Source organism: Vidua macroura, chromosome 14 (assembly GCF_024509145.1).
Source record: "Vidua macroura isolate BioBank_ID:100142 chromosome 14, ASM2450914v1, whole genome shotgun sequence".
NCBI classification, from domain to species: Eukaryota; Metazoa; Chordata; class Aves; order Passeriformes; family Viduidae; genus Vidua; species Vidua macroura.
The window spans coordinates 21073233-21094481 of record NC_071584.1 but is presented as its reverse complement, the minus strand read 5'-3'; the positions used below and the strand labels follow the sequence as shown (position 1 = coordinate 21094481).

The 21249-nt window shown below is 45.1% G+C and overlaps 1 long non-coding RNA gene across 1 annotated transcript in view; it reads left to right on the top strand.

The window, feature by feature from the left end:
* Positions 1-20914, top strand: part of LOC128814567 (uncharacterized) — a 63607-nt gene extending 42693 nt beyond the window's left edge. Inside the window, exons 2-3 of the long non-coding RNA XR_008439415.1 lie at positions 16521-16705; positions 19292-20914. This is a non-coding gene — a long non-coding RNA (uncharacterized LOC128814567). The remainder of the gene's footprint in view (positions 1-16520; positions 16706-19291) is intronic.
* Positions 20915-21249: the final 335 nt, after the last annotated feature.

The window sequence follows — 21249 nt, the reverse complement described above, 5'->3', positions numbered from 1 at the left end:
CAGCTGAACATAATCAGTGGTGTAATCTTCTGGCTTCTTCCTTGCAGGGATAAAGGGACTTTTTTCCAGGTTTCAGATGCTGTCATTGCCACCCACTGCATGGTGACCAGTCTGCCTTGCCGTGTGGCTGTGCCAACTTTTAGCCTTTTATAGTCCCCCATCAGTTACCTATAAAGTTTTTGGCTGTCTTGGAATCAGATCCCAAAAGGTTTAAGGTAGGTTAACTGCAAATTCTTCCATAGGGATACTTTTGTGTTCACTCTCAACAATGCCAGCAACTGTTATTTTGGAAATACATGACTCAGTGGAACTACAATACTACATTTTGAAGTGGGACATGTTTCATTGCATTTTTCTGAGTCAGCATAAACGTTTTGTGTCTGGGCAGCTCAGCTATTAAGTGCAGGTTCTTGAGGTGTGGTGTTTCACAGGGACATTAGCTGGGAGACAGCTGTCCTTGTTCTTTGTTTGGTGGGGCCCTGGGCAGACTGGCTCATATGAGGCATCACACAGATGAACCAAAATCTGGCCCTGGGCAAGAACAGGGCCTAAGTTGGCCTCTTTCTTGAATGACAGTAGTAACACTGGTAGCAGACGTCCACTTGAAGTTCTGCACAGTGCCTGAGCCAAGTATCTCGCATTTTCCAAAGGATCTCCTATCAAAATGATATTTTTCACTGGAAAATATTCTCTGTACTTCTGCATAGTCAGTATAGGCTTATGAGGGTTTGTTCCTGGTAGAGGTAAAGATTCTTCTCATTTTGGAAGGTGGAGAATATCAACTGTCATCATTGAAATTCTACTGCTGATGTGTTAAGCATAGAAACGTGTTTGGTCAGCGAATGTGGTTCAGAATTGTAACACCCTCAAACTGCTACCTGCTGTACACAGAAAGGATGTGAAATGGCATTTTTATCAGTCAGTGAAAGCTTAGTTAATTGGCTCCAGTCGAGTTTCTGTATTGTTTTGCGTAATCTGAATTAAACATTGGTTTGACTACATATGTGGCTTTATCTTCCTTGAAGACATAGGGTGCTCAGTGAGACAGTAGCATCAGCTTTGAAGTTAAGTTATTCATAGCTCAAGGATTGATTCTGACATTAACACTGTTTTCCTGCACTCCTTGAAAATGCATCCCACCACCCCATTCTTTCAATTCCTGCTTTAGTATTAATTTTAAATATCTGCAATTTCATAGTGAAAATAAAAGCTCCTCTCCTACTCTACACATGAAAGGTTGAAAAGACCAAAACTAGAGGTATTAACAGGGAATATTGCTTTTTAAAGAGTATCTTCTTGGTCATGTTTATAAGTTACCAGCTGTCATTTGCCTTCATGTAGAGTTGCTTTGCCACCTCCATCTGTGAAGAGGTTCTGTCACTTCACCCCAGGGCTGGGGCAGAAATTCCTGCAGTAGAAATATGGAAGGCTTAACCATACAAATATTTAGCCTGGATCTTGCAAACCCATGTTTATTACTGACATACATGCCTAATAGCTTAGAGTCACCACTTAACTAGCCTTTGCTTTTAGCTGGCAGGTACAATTGGGTTAAGTGACATTTCCTTCTCTCTTTTCTCCTTTTTCTTTCTTTTCTTTTTTTTTTTTTCTTTTTTTTTTTTTTTTTTCTTTTTTTTTTTTTCTTTTGCAGGAACATGTGGGGGAGGAAGCATGACTTTATTCTGAACTTTCTTCTTGTTTCTTTAAGGAACTTTTTGTGTGAGAAAGACTTGATGTCAGTGCACAAAAAAATGACTTAAGATTTGCATTCTTTTGCCACAGGAATAAATGAACAAAGTTTGCAACTGAAAAGGCATTTTTACACCTTTTGTTGTTTAGTAACATAGAAATCCCATTATGCTTCATGCATAGCCCTAAGGAATGTGCAAACAAGTATTAGATCAATGGCATGTCTCTGCAGCTTCTTTTATCATGAGTATTTAAAACTGAATATTCAAACATTCATTCATATTTCAAACATCTGTCTCAAATAGTGGATTTGTGTTGGAGTATGTTTTATTGCCAATTGATAGGTTAAATGTAAAGCTTTTAAATGTTTTATAAGTTTCAGATGCTTGGTATGGTCTTGTAACAGTGTTTGTGGGTTTTGTTGAGCAACAAAGTGGAAAATCAGCAATAAGCTCTAAAAGGTAGCCAGGGAAAAAGAGTTTAAAAAAAAGAAAGGTACCCACCTGAAAGAAGGCATGTGAAAAGGTGGTGTGCAATTCAGAGGAGCCATCTCAGCTTCAGTCAGTGATGGTGGGGCCTGCATCACTTATGGACACTGTTAAACTCCCTCCTTCCCGGGGTACCCAGAGGGATCCCCTCCTTCCCCGGGTACCCAGAGGGATCCCCTCCTTCCCGGGGTACCCAGAGGGATCCCCTCCTTCCCCGGGTCCCAGAGGGATCCCCTCCTTCCCCGGGTCCCAGAAGGATCCCCTCCTTCCCCGGGTCCCAGCGGGATCCCCTCCTTCCCTGGGTACCCAGCGGGATCCCCTCCTTCCCGGGGTACCCAGCGGGATCCCCTCCTTCCCTGGGTCCCAGTGGGATCCCCTCCTTCCCCGGGTCCCAGAAGGATCCCCTCCTTCCCCGGGTCCCAGAGTGATCCCCTCCTTCCCCGGGTCCCAGAGGGATCCCCTCCTTCCCTGGGTACCCAGAGGGATCCCCTCCTTCCCCGGGTCCCAGCGGGATCCCCTCCTTCCCCGGGTCCCAGAAGGATCCCCTCCTTCCCCGGGTCCCAGCGGGATCCCCTCCTGCTTGCGGGTGCTCACCCCTGCAGTTCGACAGTCGCTGCATCCGCTGCAGTGGCTCTGCAGGGCGGCCAGCGGGGGCCGGGGTGGGTAACCCAGGGAGTGACTGGGATGGGTAACCAGGATGGATAACCCAGGTGGGTGGTAGGGATGGTAACCAGTGTGGGTAACAGGGATGGGTAATAGGGCTACCCAGATGATAACCAGTGTGGGTAACCGGCTCTGGTACCACATGGGCTCATCCTTGCCAGTCGTTCCCTGGTTTTGGGGGAGCATTCAGGAGGGGCTTGGTGGCCCAGCAGTGCAGGATGTGCAGCCCGTGTCCCCCCTCACTGCTGGGCCCCCCTCGCCTAGCAGTGCTTGTGCCCCTGGTCAGTCCCAGCTCAGCTTGTTCCTTTCTTTGGGCTCTGTCCTTTAGCAGTCCTGCAGAAGGACACGGGTCAGGTGTGCTCGTGCTCACTCACTTTGGGCTCTGTCTTTCAGCAGTCCTGCAGAAGGACACGGGTCAGGTGTGCTCACTCACTCTGGGCTCTGTCCTTTAGCAGTCCTGCAGAAGGACACGGGTCAGAGGTGCTCACTCACTTTGGGCTCTGTCCTGTAGCAGTCCTGCAGAAGGACACGGGTCAGGTGTGCTCACTCACTCACTTTGGGCTCTGTCCTGTAGCAGTCCTGCAGAAGGACACGGGTCAGGTGTGCTCACTCACTCTGGGCTCTGTCCTTTAGCAGTCCTGCAGAAGGACACGGGTCAGGTGTGCTCACTCACTCACTTTGGGCTCTGTCCTTTAGCAGTCCTGCAGAAGGACACGGGTCAGAGGTGCTCACTCACTCACTTTGGGCTCTGTCCTTTAGCAGTCCTGCAGAAGGACACGGGTCAGAGGTGCTCACTCACTCACTCTGGGCTCTGTCCTGTAGCAGTCCTGCAGAAGGACACGGGTCAGAGGTGCTCACTCACTCACTTTGGGCTCTGTCTTTCAGCAGTCCTGCAGAAGGACACGGGTCAGGCATGCTCATGCTCACCTGCTCTGTGCAGAACAGATGATTCAATGTCACCGTAAGGGGAAGGCAGGGCAAGGCGGTTGCTCCCCTGTCCAAAAGAATAAAATTCAACCTTTTTTTGAGCTCTGTTACCTGTTTTACCTGGACTGGTCCCATCCTGGCTGTGGGAGCTCCTCGTGCAGAAGTGTTGCAGTGCCTGGACATGAAGCTGGCCTTGGTGGTTTTCCCAGTGCTTGAGCAGATGTGTCACTGTGTGCACCCGTGCTAAGGGTTCTTTAAAGGAAAACGTCCCCATGTTGAAGAGATGTTCAACATTAGAATTGAAAATATGTTACTTTTTGTGGTGAAAATATTTTTCAGTGACAGGAAAGCTTTTATTTATTATTAAAGCATTCCTGGTTTTGGTGAGATTTTTGCTGTCTCTCTGGAGTATAGGCTGCAGGCTGTAGCTGAAATACAGCAAGACTCCAGTCCTTTAAAGAGTTTTTCATATGTTCATGTTGTGAATTCTGACTTTCAGCCATAAAAAAACTTTTGTAAAACTATGACTTTAAAAACAAATTAATATTCAAGCAAACCAAATAAAAACCAAAGAGAATACATTTCTTTTAAAATTTAGGCACCTCTCCTTTTTGTTGAGCCCATTATATCTGGAATTATTATACTGAATACTTCATAGTTCATTTTGCAAAAATAACATATTAGAAATGTCTTAACAAGGCCTCTCTTCTGACAATAATCTCCTGGGAGTTAGATTTCTTTTTTCTTTCATTTTTTAAAAATGATTTTTTTTTCCTGTCAGGACACTAATAACTGTTTTTGCACCAGTTTGTTGTTCTCATCTTGCTTGCAGTTAAACTTTAGGAGTTAACTTTAGATTTTGCGGGTGCAAATACTTCAGCATCTGAACATATGGCCTTTACCAAAAGATGCTGGCAAAATCTGTCTTGCTTGTGGATTTTCTGCATGTATATTTCCACTTTCAAACTGTAAGACAGCGTGGAGTGGTTCAACAAAGTTCTTAAATTTAATAAGTTCTTAATCTGTTTAAAATAGGCTGGAATAAGACTTATTTTAAACAAAACTGGTGTTTGTTTAGCATTTAGCTTTTTGTAGACGGAACCAATTAAGATGGCACATTGTGTTAAGCCAGTAAAAATGTGTGTATAAACAAGATCTCTACACTGGGCACTGCATCAGTTTTTAGGTGATCAAGCTTTTTTCCTCAGAGACCTACTTTTTGATCCAAGTATTTGCACCCAAATATTGCGACTTTGTAGTAATCAAGACTTCAGCTCCCTGACAGGTTTGATGTGTTTCCTGTAATTGAAATGGGACAAACAGAAAGACGGGTGGATGCCTTCATGTGTGATCTGCCTTGTGGAGGACTGAGACCTTGCAGGAACGTGATCTGTGTGGCTGATGGAGCACCTCGGGTTCCATTTCAGCCCCTGCAGCAGAGTGGTCTCACTGCCCTCTCTGGCTCTTGGAGCATCTTTTCCCCGGTGTGTGCAGTGTTTCCCTGTGCCAGTGCTGCCCCGTGCTCCCTCCCGTGCTCGCTGTATCAGCAGAGCTCTGCAGCTGCTCGGTGCCCATCCCTGGAGGCTCCCAGGCCAGGCTGCTGGGGCTCTGAGCAGCCTGATCCAGCCAGGCTGTCCCTGCCCGGGACAGGGGCTGGATGGCATCATCTTCCAGCTCAGCCCACGCTGAGCTGGTAACCAGTGCTACCCACACTGCTGGTCATCCCTGTTGTGTCAGCTTTGGGCACCTCCCCAGGGCACGGTGACTCTTCAGGCGCTGCCTGCACCTCTCTCACGGGGTGCATGCCTCAGTCCTCTTCAGGGGGAGTCCTGGCCCCGGCAGCAGCTCCTCATTGGCACTTAGCAGCTTCCAGCTTTTCCAGCTCAGCGCTGCTCCCCGATTCGCTCTCTCCCAGGGGCAGTTCTCACTGTCTGTGTGCTCTGCAGCCTGTTCACGTTGTGCTGGTACCAGGAGCAGCAGCATCTCGGGAGTGGTGACCGTGACCTCCCCGGCCTTGGCTCTTCTGCCTGCTGAACAGGCACAAGGGAGCAGGGCAGGAGAGCACCCAGCTCAGCCCCTGCTGAGCCAGGCTGGAGCCTGCTCTGTGAACACACTGCTGGAAGAGAATGGTCCTGACTCTCTCTTCCCCAAAGATTTACAGCCTGGCCAAATGTGGTTCTTTTTTCCTTCTTCTTTTTTTTTTTTTCTTTAAATTAGTAAAAGGTACAGTGAAATCCCTGTCACCAGCAAAAGCCCTCGGCTTAAATGTGAGGGACAATTCTGTTGGGAAGCTATCTGTGCCTTAAGGCAGTCAGCAAGAGTTTGTTATAATGCCTGTGGAATGATGTATATTCCTCAAATAGTTTTCTTAAAAGTTATTATTTCTTGCAGAATCTATCAAGAGAGAATGCAAAAATTGAATCCAAAATGTACCTGGCATGAAACGTTGTCCAAACTTTTGCAAAGCTGTAGGTAACTGAAAACAGAGCTTGTAAAAGCTGTCATTGCTAGCTTTGTCTTCAATAACAGCTAATGCAAACAGAAACTGCTGCAATGTTTTTGGAAGGATTCTCAACTTCTGCTTCTGCTTTCAGGGATTAGGAAAACACCCATGGTGGGAGGCAGATTATCTCACATCTGTCTACTTCAAGGCTTCTTGTGTCTTTCTCTGAAACATCTGGTACAGGCTGTTGGCAGAAGAACATAAACTAATTTATATGTGCATGTGTTTTTTATAGCTCATTAGCAGGGGCTGGTACTTTTTTTCAGTGAATTCTTGGTGAACTGGTAAATTTTTTTAGGTGAATCAAAACGAATGGTTTGCAGCACAGAACACTTGAAATATGTTCTTAGCTTTAAAAAGATGTGCCCAAGTAACTGTTTTTATTTTTTTCATTTGGCAATTATTTGGCATCTGAAACAGTTAATATTTTTTTGAGATGAGCTAAACCAGAAAAAATTTGTCACAGCAAGGAGTTGCAAGACATTTTATTTTGAAATAAATAGGTTTACTTTTTTACTAAGACAAAAAGTTTTCATTTGGCTCTTAAATATATTTTAAGTATAAAAATTGTACTAGAGGGAAACTTTAAGAAATGTAATGTATTGATGTTTGACTTAGGTCCTGAACTTTTTTCCTGATGGAGAAGTTAATAGTGGGATAAAGTTGGTTGTGCCAGCATTTTGATTTTTCTGAAAACCTCTCCAGTCTCATTTCTGAATATTTCCTGGCCTTAAGCAGCGACCATTAGCGATGACCTTTGGCTGGATGGCCACAAGCCTTGTGTTGCACTGAATTTGGCCTGATGAATAAAGGGTCTGATCACCTGGGACACAAGGGGCAGCTTCAGGAGGCAGCTCTGCAGGTCGGGGTCCAGTCCTGTGGGTCAGTGCTGGAAACACCTGGAACTGAAAATGCCTTTAACTGGAACTGAAGATGCCTAAAATGCCTAGTGGATAGGACTCTGTGGAGTCTGACTGATCTGCCCACTGGGATGGAGTCTGCTGCTCCTGAGCCCAGTGGAACCAAGCAGCAGCTCTGCAGCAGCAGAGCAGAACAGCCCAGTGTCTCAGCTGAAGGAAAGTTTGCACCTGGAGAATGTTGTTGCCAAAAAGTGCAATAAAGGGTGGTTTGGTTTTGCAAAGCCAGGCCTTGATGCAGGTATCCGCCTTAGTGTTGGACCCTGCTGGCCTTTAGCACTGTTGCTCTTTTTCCCAAGCAGGGTAAAACCTCAAAAACCTTAAACTTTTCAACACCTTTAAAAATGTCTTTACTCTTAAGCATCCCTGCCATGATTAAATGTACAAATCAAACATGACAAATAGTGAAGTTAATTAGTCGGCTGCTTTTCCACCCTTCCTTTGTGCAGAGAAGTGATAAAAAGAAATAGAATAGTACAATCTAAGGTCCATGAATTTAAGAGTAAGAGGTAATTTTTAAAAATAAAGATCTGGTTTTCTTTCTTCAAGCTTTAGTCTTCTATCTGAAGGCTGACCTCTATTTGAATGAGCGAATCAAACTCTTTGGTTAGTGTAAAGGGATGAACTGAATATGAAAGCAATTGAGGGAAGGGATGGAACATCTAAAGGCTACATTGTCATTAGTTTTATTTTAGTGAAAATAATTGTACATGTTTAGTTTAAAATGTAGGGGGAAGCGTACTTTGAAATATAATTACATTTAGCAATCTTGTAGCTTTGTACTTTGTGCTATAAATTGCGTTTCCAGTTGTTTTTCATCTCCTGTAATTTAAATAAGTAAACCTTTTGTTCTTAAACTCTCTTAGTTCCTTCTAATTCTGTTGATGGACATCCATTTCTACTGCTTTATTTTATGTTAATATTTAACAATGGCATGCAGTTACCCCCCTGCTGGCACCACTCCACCTCCTTTGTTTCTAGAAGGCCTCTTTTTGCCTTGGTCTTTAGTTTTATAGAAGAATCCAAACTTCCTGTCCCTGCATCTAGCAGGAGCAAGGTTTCTGCATAAACGGACACAAAATCCCTCGGGAAGGGTGCTGGCCCCCAAGCAGGGAAGGTGGTGCTGGGCTGTCAGTCTCTTTTGTTCCTTGCTCAGATGGAAGTATGGAGTGGATGATGCTTTGTGGGCCACAGCAAAGCCGTGCCAAGGGAATGCAAATCCACTAGGTGTGCCCAGGTAATTTAAAATGCTCATGCTGGCAGCTTTTCTGCATGAGTAAAGCCGTTTAATTAATGCGTTTTCTCCACTTTCTTTTCTTGACAGTTGATTCGAATTGAAACGGTCTGTAATAAGCTTGTCACGGGTCCTGGGGACAAATAACCCCTCCCTGCAGGTGGAAAATAAAGAGCCCCTGTGTTTTGTAATTCAGTGTGATCAGAAGGGTTGGTGGCAGGTAGGGCAGACTGGTCAGGCTGCAGCACCCCTTACAGCCCAGCCATGGCTTGGCTTCACAGTGGTGCCCAGCAAGGCTTCAGGCAGGAGAGCTGGCACTGCTGTGGCTTTTCTGCTCCCCTGGTTTTACACAAGGACGTGAGAGTGGAGTGAGCATAATGGGCACACAGGCTGAGGGAGTGCTCGTCCCTGTCTCCCCCTCCTCCACCCCTCCAGAGAAAGCTTATGTTTAATTTGCTCAGCCTTGCGGTTTGACAGAAGTGAACATGGAGACCTGAGCCCAGGATCAACAAAGGCAGCACTGGGCATTTCAGCCACTGCCTTTGAAATAGGCCTTGACAATAATGGAGTTGGGAAGCCCCACTGTTCAGCCTTCTTTATAGTGTTAATAACTGTCCAGAAAGAAGAGAAGCAAGAAATTGCTCAGATTTCATCTCTCAGATTTCATCTTGCATCTAGAGTGCCGCAACAAATCAAACTGAAATGGGCCCCATCGTGGCTTCTGCACTGCCATGCTGAGCTGCCCTGGGCCCCTTCTCCCCCTGCTTTGCTGAGGGTTATAATGCTGAGCAAGTGCTCAAAGCAGGCTGGCTGGGGCAAACACATGTGCTTCCCAATGGGGCAGGTGTCCCAGTTAGGGCAGACTCAGAAATGAATTGGTTTGTAGAGTGTGAAGTTGGAGGCTGAGGCAGGAGCATGTGCCCAGTGACAGACACAGAGTGAGGCCAGAAGAGATGTCTTCTCTCCCTGTTCACCTGCCCTGGCTGTCTGCAGGACCCGTATTCCTTCCCTGGAATGGGCAGGGGCAGTTCTTCCATAAGGGATCAAGATGAAAATGGGGGTTGAGCTTGGGCAAGGCAGAGTTCATGCCTGGCCATCTCCTCTGGGCCAGGCTTTGAGGGAAGATGGCTGTGCCAGTGACAGCAATGTTTGGGCAGTGGTTCTAACAAGAAAATATTGTTCATTGTTTAACAAATGTGAGCTCTTTGATGCCATTAACAGGTAATGCTATTTTTTATGCCTCGTAGTAGTCATGGAATTTGAAGTTGTATGCCTTGTCCTCAGGGATGCCTTTGGAAGAGTGCTGGAAGTCCAGGAGGACAAACGTGTGTATCATGTATTGAGTTACACTTCAAGAACTGATAAGAGTTGCAAAAATATTTAACTTCTGGGAAAAAAAAAAAAAAACAAACTAAAGCAAACAGTAAAATGTGCAAAAGAGTTCCTAGTTTTAAAGCAAAAACAATGATAATCAAAAGAAGTTGCATCTTTTCATGTTCATCCATCTCAGGTCTATGTAGTAGAAAGAACTCTGGCACCTTCATTGATTTAAAAGCTTTTTGGATCAATAATCTCCACCCTCTCTGTACATGGAGGCAGCTGGAATGCATTCTTATGTTGCAATAGACAGTGCATGGTGTTCAGCAGTTTCCTTATTATCTTTTGTAATTAGCAAATCAAATTTTTGTCTTTAATCCTTTTGCATCCAGGGATATTTTGTGCTCCGAAGGCTGGGAAGTATGTGTGAGCAGATTGTCTTGCCAGTTGGAATTCCCCAGGGCACTGGGGGAATCGCTGAAGAAGAGGGGCAAGTGTTTTGGTGATTGTGTGAGTATTTGGAGCTGCAGCATTACAGCATCCTTTCCCAAGAAGTGCAGCAGGCAGACAGGGAACACATGCTATTGTGTTCACATCTGGCATTAACATATAAAATTTGAGGCATATAAAGTTTCTTCCCGTACAACTAAATTAAAAACCTGTGGCATAAGGTAAATTGACAAGTGCAAAACTTCTTGGGTGGGAAATTTAAATGGTTACAAATGTTTCCTGGAAGCTGCTTCTGGAAGCGTGTTCTGAGCAGGGCTGTCTGCAGGCTCACTGCCTAGCGGTGTCAGGGAGGGCTGTCCTGTTCCCATGATTGATTTCATTTTAGCGGGGGGGGAATTCTCTTCTGGTCATGAAGACAGCACTGCCACGTGGGACAGCGTCCAGGCTGCAGAGGTGAGTTGTGCCACGTAAAATAAGCACACTTTGGCTCTCTTTGGAGGAGACAGGGAAGGCACAGTTCACTGTGGCTTGCCTGGGTAAAGTGGCACATGCTGATAACTATTGATGTACAGACACCTTATCTCTGCCATGGGCAACATGTTTCTTGTTTAAATTTGTAGCTCCTCAAATGTCTCAGCTGGGGTAGTGCACTTGAGTGTCCTTCCTGGAGACCTTGTTCCTGACTGAATTTGATCTTCCTGCTGAAACGGAACCTGGTCTAAATAACGCGGTCTCCTTCTTTGTGGCACTGAGGCAGGCCCACTGGAAAGCTGCTGTGCTGTCTGGCTTCAGATCAGCTGGGACTCTGATGTTGATGACTCTGTCAAAGCAGGTGAAGAAAAAAATGCAGCTGCCAACATCCGTTCAAGGCAGCAGGAGCTGGAGAGCTTGGCGCTTCTGCCCAGCTCTCTCCCGTGACGTGTCCACACCTTCCTTGCTCTGGGTCCTGTGTCCTGGGGTGCACTGACCCTGATTGCTATTGTAGAAAAGCAGAAGTCATGAAGGATGTTGGGGATTACAGGTAGACTGAAGTCAAGTAGAGCTGCTGTAGCAGAATGAGACCATCTTGGTGTCTCCAGCACTGATACTCCGCTGCTCAGGTTGGGAGTAGCCTGACCAGTCCGTGTCCAGCCTGGGATTCCTGTTTAGACTAAAATTTGGTTGTGGCCTTTCTGGTGTTCCAAGAGAAATGAAAGTTCTCTCATAATGACCATACTTGTTCCCTCTTGATGCTGGCCTCCACTGGCCTTTGTCCATGCTGTGTTACATCACAAGTGTTACATCTCTATTAATGTCTTTGCTGATTTTATTAGCAGCCCTGCCATTTATGTACTTATGTTGCAAATAGTCCTACATGAAGGCACTTAGAAAGATATGTTATGGCTGCAGAGACCCAAGTGATCAATAACTTTTAGATTACTGTGTCACTAAACAGCAGGCTGAGACATGGAAAGGCACTGTTACTTTAGGGATGAGAGATTTTTATAAAATAAATCAATAGCGAATACAGGCTGATTGGTTTCCAGTTCAAATAATTCCAAGAAACATGGAGCCCAGGGGAAACCATGCCAGTCATACTTGGAAATAAACAACACATGCTTGCTTTCATTTATGTATTTGGGTCAGTACTCTTGAAAATGGATAGGGAGCGATTGGGCAGGGTATTAGTCTGGAAATGGGGAACCTGGGTTCTCCTTCGAGTGCTCCCAGTGACCTCTTCTCCCTCTGTTTCCCAAGTTCCTTTTGGTACTAACAGCCTTCACTCTGAGGCATGGTTGTAAAGCCCAGTTGGAGCCCTTTGGGGGCTGTCAGGAAGGTAAGTAATAACAAATATTCAGGGCGGTGATTTTGCTTTCGCAGTGTTTCCCTTTTTAGTGCTCCAAGCAGCCATGGGCTAAATGCTGGTAAGTGGCTGTCAGGTGCAGCCAAGGGCTGGGTGGTTTGTAGACAGGGATACCACGAAGCTACCAGGGAATTAGATGCTGCTGCCACTCCAGGAGGCTGCTGTGCCACCTCCCACGTGCAGGTGTGTTCACATGGCATGGGCTGGCTTGGCTGCTGTGCAAGAGTGCCTGGAGCAAACAAGTTGCTGCAGTACCAGTGCTCATCCCTGCTGGCTGGTGCTGCCCTGGAACACGTCCCTGGAGGTGAGGTGGGGAGACTGACACTGGGTGGTGGCTGCAGGAGCACACCTGTCCCTTGCCAGTGGGGAATGGATCTTTCTGAAAGTGTTCCAGCACTTCAGGGACTTTGCAGCATCCACTGCCAGGAAACATTCCTCTGTGAGCTTGAGGTGTCTTCAGTTAATTCTTGTTCTAGGCCAAGACCTGCCTTCTACTCTGCACCGAATCCTCCCAAAAGCTCTTTTGTGGATGTGCTTCAAGGACAGTTTGGTGACAACACAGTTACCTGCTACCTCTGGCACATAGTGGACAGTGACTGAAGGTCCCAGAGATTTTGCTAGAGTGCTGGTATTATACCTACTGGCTTATTGGATCACTACTTTTATCTTGGGATGGGTTGCTGAGTCCTGGAAAGCAGCCAGTGGAGATGTGTAAGTTGTGAAGGATATTTTCTAGAACTGCAGCATAGTTCAGCAGCCAGGGGCTGACTGCTGTTCATCTACTAGTGGCAGAAGACAAATTGGAAAAACTTATTTGAAAAAAGAAGTGAGAGATACTTGAATGTTGTTTTCTCACATGGGTTTGTTCCTCCTTGTCCAAACAAGAGAAGGAAACAGGCTGCTCTAATCTGACTTGTGTGTCTCCACTTGAGAAAGGTGTTTCATGGTGGTGACAAGGTGTGGAATAGTACTTTGGTCTAAGATTTGGGATGCTTGGAGTTAAGCCCCTTTTGTGACCTGGATATGCCTGTGACACATAACTATGTCACCTGGTCTGGCTGTGCTCTGTGTGCAAAGTGGAGAAAAGAGTATTCCTCAGACTCAAAAGAATGAAAGGTAATTATTTTGAGGCACTGAGATAAGGGAAGCCATATAAGCATCTAAGACAAATAGATCTGCTCCCACTGAATTCGGTGGCAGAACTTTTAATGGGAGCAAGATCCAGGCCCCATCTGATAAAGAGTTTCATCTGGATTGCATATGGGGGTAGGCATTAAAGGACCCATCTAAGGATCTCCCCTCTGGAGTACATCTATAAAAGACCCTCTGTAGTTGTGTTCAAAGCTCACAGTAATGCCAGTCTCCTCAGGACCATTCACTTAGATCATTCAGAAACTCTTTCTTGTCTAAGCCCTGATGCTCTCCCCCAATGGAAGAATGTGGTTGAAACTCCCATGCCGGGAAGACTTGAGATTTGTTTTTTATTTGAACCCAAAACATTAACAAATTGGACACATGTGCTCTAAGACTAGAGCCCGCTCTTATTTAAGCCAATGCAAAACTCTCCTTGATCCCAGCAGGATCAAGGTCTTGAATATTGCTTGCACCTTTTTAGAATATCTGTCTCTAAACGAAACAGTGACAAACTCATTCTGGATTTATCCCCCTTGACTGATTTGCAGCCAGAGAGGTTTGCAGACCCTCCCTCTTGGAACAGAGGAATTCACAGTCTTAATTGCTGACTGAAAGACCAAGGGCAGGTATCACTGTGCCTTCTCTGTGGCACATTCTTTAACATGTGAAAGTCAGTGCTATGATTTAGTCTTTTTTTTTAGCATTTAAATGTCTTTAATGCTCTTGTCAGACTGTTGCTCCAGGTAGCATAGTGCTTCTGTTCACTATCTGTGATTTTCTTCCTCTTCACGCCAAAGTACTGACAGGTGAGTATTATATGTGTAGGAAGCTATTTGGCAGAAACATATGCCTTGAATATGTTTAAATTCCTTGTAAGTCACTTGATCAATGTGCAGTATTCGTGCCCCCTCTATCTTTGCTCTAAATTCGTATTCATCAACAGAGGTTGCTTGGTACTTAATGGGACACTGGGGGCACTGAGTGAAGGGAAGGGACAATACACAAACAGGGTGAAGAATGAGGACAAATGTAGATGAACTTCCTCCAACAGGCACAAGATGCTCATTCCTGAATAAAAAATGTGAAAAGGTCAAGTGCCCCCAGAGGTTTCTATTGTGACAGGCACTTAACCCCTTCACTCCTGGTTATCTGCTTCAGCTGCTGGGCCACTCAGTGCACAAGTGCCATTAGCATCAGTGAAATGTGGGGCTGGGAGCTCAGGAGACCCACCTCCCTTGCAGGCAGCAGGCACTGGGTGAGCAGGAAATAATCCTTGTGGACACTGACCTTGTCAGTAGCTGTGTCTAGAGATAATTATTTCCTAACATGTAACCTTTTCATGGTCAATTGCTCCAGTATATTAGACAGAATTGTGATTTCCTTCTATCTTCAGACACACACAAGGTCTTGTCCTTCCTGCTTTGAAGGCGTAACTTAGCAAATGCACAGACAACCCAGTGCTGGCTGAAAAGTGTTGCTTCTATTTTGCTTAAAAGGAAAAAACTTTTGCTGCTCTTCCTTGCCACTGAGCAGAAGGGAACTGGGGTATATGCCCACTGCCATGTTTTTTGGACAGACAGACATTTCCCTTTAAGCATCTAATACTAACCAGGCAACTGTCAGTGTTTAGTAATCTTCTGCTCCACCAGGTTTCTTTCTTGTTGACTGATTTTGGTTTACCTTTTCCTAGCCTTTGATGCTTCAGTGTGCCCCTTGACACATCACCAAGGCATCTGCAGAGGCAGGATCAGCAGAGTCTGTCAGTACAGCCGCTCCGAAGGCGTTGGCTCAACACCAGCATGAGCAGCCAGGGGTGAAGGCAGTTCTCTTGCATGAGCCCTGAGCCCAGTCTGCCCCTGCCTGAAGTGCAGCTCACAAGGGCTCTTGGATGGTTGGGACTGAAGAACGTGAGGGAGGACACTGTTCCTGCTCCTCCACCCCAAAGACTCCTCCTCGCGTACTCGTGTTGCAGCTTGTTTGGCAGAGACTTGGGCATACCAGCCAGAACCTTTCTCTGGGACAGTCCCTTTTGGGAACATACTCAGCTGACCCCTTGGAGACACCTTGTGTGATCCAAACAATAGCACAAACCCAGCTCCTGCAGCTGTGTGTGATTCATAGGTGATATGTCTGCAACCTGCTCCCTGTTTTCTAGCAGTGCTTCATTGGTTTTAAAATAAAATTGCAAAACTAGGTCAGTTTGCCATTGGGCACTGTAAGACTCTTTAGCTAAATCTCCAGACTTTACCTAGAAGTTAATTTGAGCCAGACTTAGGAAAAATATATATAAATATACCCAAAGTCTCACATGAGAAACTTGTCGGCAACGATTTGGGATTCAGAGCCATATTCATATTCCTAAGACTAAATTCAAAGCCACAGTTTAAAAGCAGCCTTGCACATGTGTATGTCCTGATCTTTAATTAGGCAAAACTCCCACTGACATCAATAGGAGTTTGACTTGAATAAGAACTGCAGGATCAGGTCCATAATTTGGTACCTGGGATTTGATTAAGCAGCTAAATTACTAGAACAGTTTCCCCATGTGTATAATTGCCTAATTAATTTTTAAAATAGCTAAGTTCAGCACTGGATATGGTATACCTCTTGCCACATGAAATGTATGCTATTTAATCCAAGTTGATGGAGCTATTTGGAAGAGCCTGTAGAATTTATTTTACCATTAAGTAGCACTGCTTATTTTAAGCTCAGAAATGGCCACCATTGTGTTAAAATGTCATGCTCCAGAGTAGTGCTCTGCTACATCCTAATTCTTGAGTTCTGGCTACTGTGATTAATATTGCAAGTGAGAAAACACTCTGGAGGCTGGGGAAGAACTTACTCTCTAAGTTGATTTTAAAATTCAATGCTTTGAAAAGTTTTTTTGTCTTATAAATGATTCTTTTTTTTGTATGGTTGGTTTTGGTTTTTTGTTTAGGGCTGCAGCATACTACCTGTGGTAGACTATGTATCAGAATAAGTTTGTATTATTTACTTTTTGCTGAAATTTCTGTCTAATACTGTGGGGTGGAGTTGATGTATTTGCTGCAGAAGAAGGACTTGCTTTCACAACTGAGGGACTTTGTTTGTTCTTTGTTTGAAACAGAGAACTTGTTCTGTAAGAAGAATAGGGAGATCATATCTGAGTTTCCTAAATGGAAAAATACTGTGGAAGGACTTGCAATGCCAAAAAGTAAAATCTGTTCTCCCTAAATGTATATTTGCATGTGTGTGTTCGTATGTGTGGGTCTTGTGTACAGACTTAAATAATTAGACTTGTAGCTGGCATAATGCACAGTGCCTACTCATGCTGTTGACTATTACTTAATAATGCATGTTCTCCCATTCTCTCCAGCTGAATTCCTAAGGCATTGCCATGGGAATTTTCCCTTTTTGGGGATTGCAGCGGAGCTCCAGGACTAGCTGTTGTTGTGACGTGCATCTTGCAGTAGCCCTCATTCAAGAACTCCATCCAAGCATCTCGTGCAGAGAATGAAACCATCAGTTGTCCTCAGAGAAGAGCTCCGTGCTGCAGCCACGGTGAGCCTTGTGCCTTTGGGTCTGTCAGGGTGATGGGAGCTCGGATGCATGGCTAGGAGTTGGAATTCCAGCAGAGCACGGGATGGAGCGGGATACAGTCAAATGTACTGCTCAGAGAGGTAGGCTTGAAGCCTCTAGAAACCATTCTGCCCCTTGAAGGATCTAAGAATGCTCAAAAGGTAAACAAGTCATGGCTCTGAAACTGGCTCAGCTCTGCAGTGTTGCCATCTTTTCAAATGATAGCTTTTTGTCTGCTCCATCAATGCCAGAAACTTGCCCACAAAATAAACAGTCCTGTACCCTTGAAAATTAACGATTGAACCCACCCAAAATGATGAGATGGTCTTAAAAATGGGAAGATTATCTTTTGTTTAAATTGGAGTCCTTTTGAAGGCTGTCCTGCTGTCTTGGTTCATCAACTTTTATTCTGTATTCAGCTCATATTTGAAGACTTTCTATGGGGATTATAGAAATGAGTAGAAGGGATGGAAACTTTCAGCTTTTGTTTAAAAAGAAAAATAGGTAACTCTGTCTTGCAGACGCTTGATTTCTACAGCTGAAATTTTCTGAATCATGATTTAACATTGTTAGTGATGACTAGAAGTGATGTCTATGGGTTTGGGATCCCTTGGGTTTTAAATGAAATTTGGAGATACCTCGGGGGTGTGTGTCATGTCATTTGCCCCAGCTCCTACTGAATCTCATTAATACTGAGGAGACTCCTCGGTTACAAAAATAGAAATGGTAAGGAGGCAGTGCAAAGTCTGTGTGTGGTAGCTGAGGCTGTGGCTTGTCTCCCAAAGCTGTGGAAGCGTCGCCCCTTCTGTCGGTGGCACTCTGCCCTCCTCTAGCGGTGGCAGGGCCACAGGAACCTCTCCCAGCTCTGCCGGGACCCGGGCTGGGCTCCGGTCACCCGGAGCGGCAGCTCTGCTCTAGACATCTCCTGCTGGGAGAACTTGCCATTCTCTCCGTTCAGCTGGGTTTTCAACTTTTGCCCTGATTTTTCCCTTGGACAGTACCAGAAGTTTCTTGTTGGTGTGTCACTCGGAGGAGCCAGGGACGCGATGGTGGAAGTCTGACAGCTCCTATTGCTGTTTTTATTGTTTTTAGTCTAGGTTTCTAACGTGTGAAACCAACAAGGGACAAACACCAAAAGGTGGGGGTTTTCTCTCTCTCTTCCCCCCCCCCCTTTCTTTGTAAAATGCAAACATAGGGAAAAGAGCCAAGTTCCAATTTCTCGTCAAATTTATGGTCATTTTCCTGTAACTGTGGATGCTTGAAAAATCCAGAGTGACGCCACAAAGGGGAAATCTCTGTTTGTCTCGTTCTCCTCATTGTCTTGGCTTGCTTGACCCTTTGGGGATGCGGCCTGTCACTGTGAGCTGCTGTTGGCTGGGAGGGCAGCCAAAGGCATGAGCTCTGTGTGAGCCCGTGTCTGGGTGGGGAGCAGCTGAGTGAGCTGGGCAGGAGCAGGAGCAGGAGCAGGAGCAGGAGCAGGAGCAGGAGCAGGAGCAGCCTGGCCCAGCCCCAGGTGCAGCTGCAGTGTGCTGTTTGCCTCTAGCCCTGCTGGCCCTCAGCCTGGCTGCAGACCTGCTGGGGTGATTTCCACTGGGCACGCCACTCCTGGGCCTGAGGGGAGAGAAAAGCTGAACCAGAACTTCTAAGAGCTACTGAATCACATCCCACTAAAACGAGAGGGCAAGTGATGTTTCCTTTAGTGGTCCCTTCCATGGGACAGAAAGCAAAAAGGTTTAGTCCAGTGACCTTCACCACAGTCTCTGGTTTGCTGTGTTATTCCTTTCACAAGGAGGTGCAGGTGTCATTAAGCAAAGTCCTGCAGAGCAGAAATGGCAGGATGAGGTCTGGGATGGGGTGGGGCTCTCCCTCCCAGCACACAGGATTCTCACTTTCAACAAAAATAATGAAAGACTAGCTCCAAAAGGGTGGCGTGTCCTTCTCTCTTAAACCCCTCAAGCCCTTGCAGTTGCTGCCCTGGGCTGGTTTGTTTGTCAAAGGGCTCCTGCCTAGCTGGCAGTCCTTTCTCTGCAAAAACTCAGTGCTTAGTGGCCTTAAGGTGAAAGGGTGTACTTAGGTTGGATATTAAGAGGAAATTCTTCCCGGGCCCTGGCACAGCTGGGGCTGCCCCTGGATCCCTGGCAGTGCCCGAGGCCAGGCTGGACACTGGGGCTGGAGCACCTGGGGCAGTGGGAGGTGTCCCTGCCATGGCAGGGACCTGGCACTAGATGATATTTAAGGTACTTTCCAACCCAAACCATCCCTTGATTCTTGGGGCAGTGAAGACATTGTTTTAACAGCATAAAAGTCTCCTGAGGCTCAAAAAACTGTTTTTTTTTTCTTTTGGCTAAGTCTATGTGAAATATTTGATTTATTATGTTTCAAAAAGTAGTGTTTGCTGCTGATTTTGCTACTCTGTGTTCTTTTACCTCAGATGATTTTTTTTGTTGCAGAAATGCTGGAAATAACAAGAGTGCAACAGATTTTAGCTGTATTTATGACTGTATTTATGATACACAGTTTAGTATGATGCATGAAAATAGGGTCCTCACTCTGCTTTTGTTTCTTTAGCATTGCAGCCCAGGAAAATATTTAATACAGGAATAGAATTGAGGTAAAGACCCACGGTGTGTTTAAAACCTGCCCTAAAAATGATGAATGATGTCATGATGTGGTAAGAGTGGTGGAAGGACTTGGATAAGTCATGTGTCACCACCTGACAGGCAGTTCAGCACATCCAGGTGGGTGTTGGGGTTACAGTTTTTGTAATGCACTGATTTTTTTTTTTTTATTCTCCACAAGAAGTCCTTTTTTTAGAGGACTTCTGTGTGCTTTAGTGTTCTTCCAAAAGTTAAAGAGAAAATGAAGAACAAATATGAATGGAAAAAAAAAAAGAAAACAGAAAGAAAAAGAAAAAAAAAAGAAAAATCAAAACAGAGTGGAAGTTTGGAGCCAGAGTACAGACAGATGTAATTTTCAGGAAATTCATGGTAATTTTTGGGTATGTCAGATTTGGTCATACTGTGAAATGTTTTAAAACCTCAGTTGTGCTAAACTTGCATGTTAATGGTAGTTTTGGTAGATTTTGGATAGAGCTGAGAGCTGATACCCTTGAGTCCCTGCAGGCAAAACCTCTGGGTTATCTGGTTCCATAATCCTGGGTGGATGTATGCAATTGCAGCTTTGTTGCATCATTCTCTTTGAGATGAGCAAAAGGGAAGATTAATTTCCTAGAAATAGCTTTCTCTGCTTTGCATCCATATCAATTTCAGTGACTTAAGATCTCTTTCCTTTTTTTTTTTTGAGAATGGAGGGAGTGTTTAAACTGAAGACTTAAGGAGCATAGCAGTGCTGCAAACTTTTCTAAGCCCCAGGCAAAAACTAAACATCAGTATATTGCAGTCTGTTTGTATGGAATATTTGAAGAGCTTCATTTTTATCTTTGAGCAGTTTAAGACTCTGGAGAGATACACAAACCTCTTCCTTCTCCCTGTGAAATAAACAGGAGCTAATATGTATTGTTGCTGCATTCTAGTACTTTTTTGTGATCCTTTACTCCACTATTCAATATTTTTCAATTTGATTAATCCTTGTAGTGCAGGGAAAGCTGTGTTTAATTCTGTTGTGATCACCTCTCCCAAAAGGCAACAGGATTTTCCTGAAATGACTGAACTTGTTTGAATGAGGGTGCTTTTCCAAACCATCTGCTTTGTCTTCATTAAAAACCTGTAGTGATGGATCTGCATCGCTGTCACCTGTGGCGAGTGACTTCTAGCCCAGTCAGGCTGTGTTTAACTTCTGTATCTGTTAGGCCTTTGCTAGACTGGGAAACTGCTCTCACAGTTTGGTTCCCACAGAGGTGTGCATGAACCTAGGCTTTGATAAGCTAATTAGACAGAGTTCTCTCACTGAAATGCATCTCCACAGCCTTTAATCAGCTCTGTGACTCTGCTCTCGGCTGCTCCGAATTTAAAGAGGTATTTTCTGTCCCTACCCCTCTGCCTGTTCCCTTTTCCTTGCTGTGCTCTGTGGTTTGCCTTTAAATATCTCTGGGGGGTGGAACTGTCTGTGTGTTTTGTATGTTATTGAGGATCTGGGAGGGCCTCTGGGTGCTGCTGTAATAAATGTTAAATAATAAAGCTGAGAGGAGGTGTTGCTTTAGCAGTGTATGGGTTACCAGGGAAGAAATGGAGAGCAGATCCTCTTAGTCTCTCCCCTGGCTAACCAGCTGGAGTCCTGGGAGACGCTTTGCAGACCTACTGTGGCAAAATCATCCTATTTCCTTTACAACTGTATTGATGGTTAGGATCTGTGTCCCTTCGATGTTACGGGGTTTTTTCCCCCTGAAAAATGCTGCTGCCTTCTTCTTGAAAGCTGAGAGAGATCCCCAAAGCTTACCAGGCAGAAAAGCTCAGGGAGCTCTCAAAGGATATTGCTGCTTTTCCCTCTAACCTCTTACAGTCTCTACCTTTCCTCTGTTCTTTTTTCTTTCTTTGCCAGTAAGGCGCTGTGTGCAGTCTTTTGTGAAC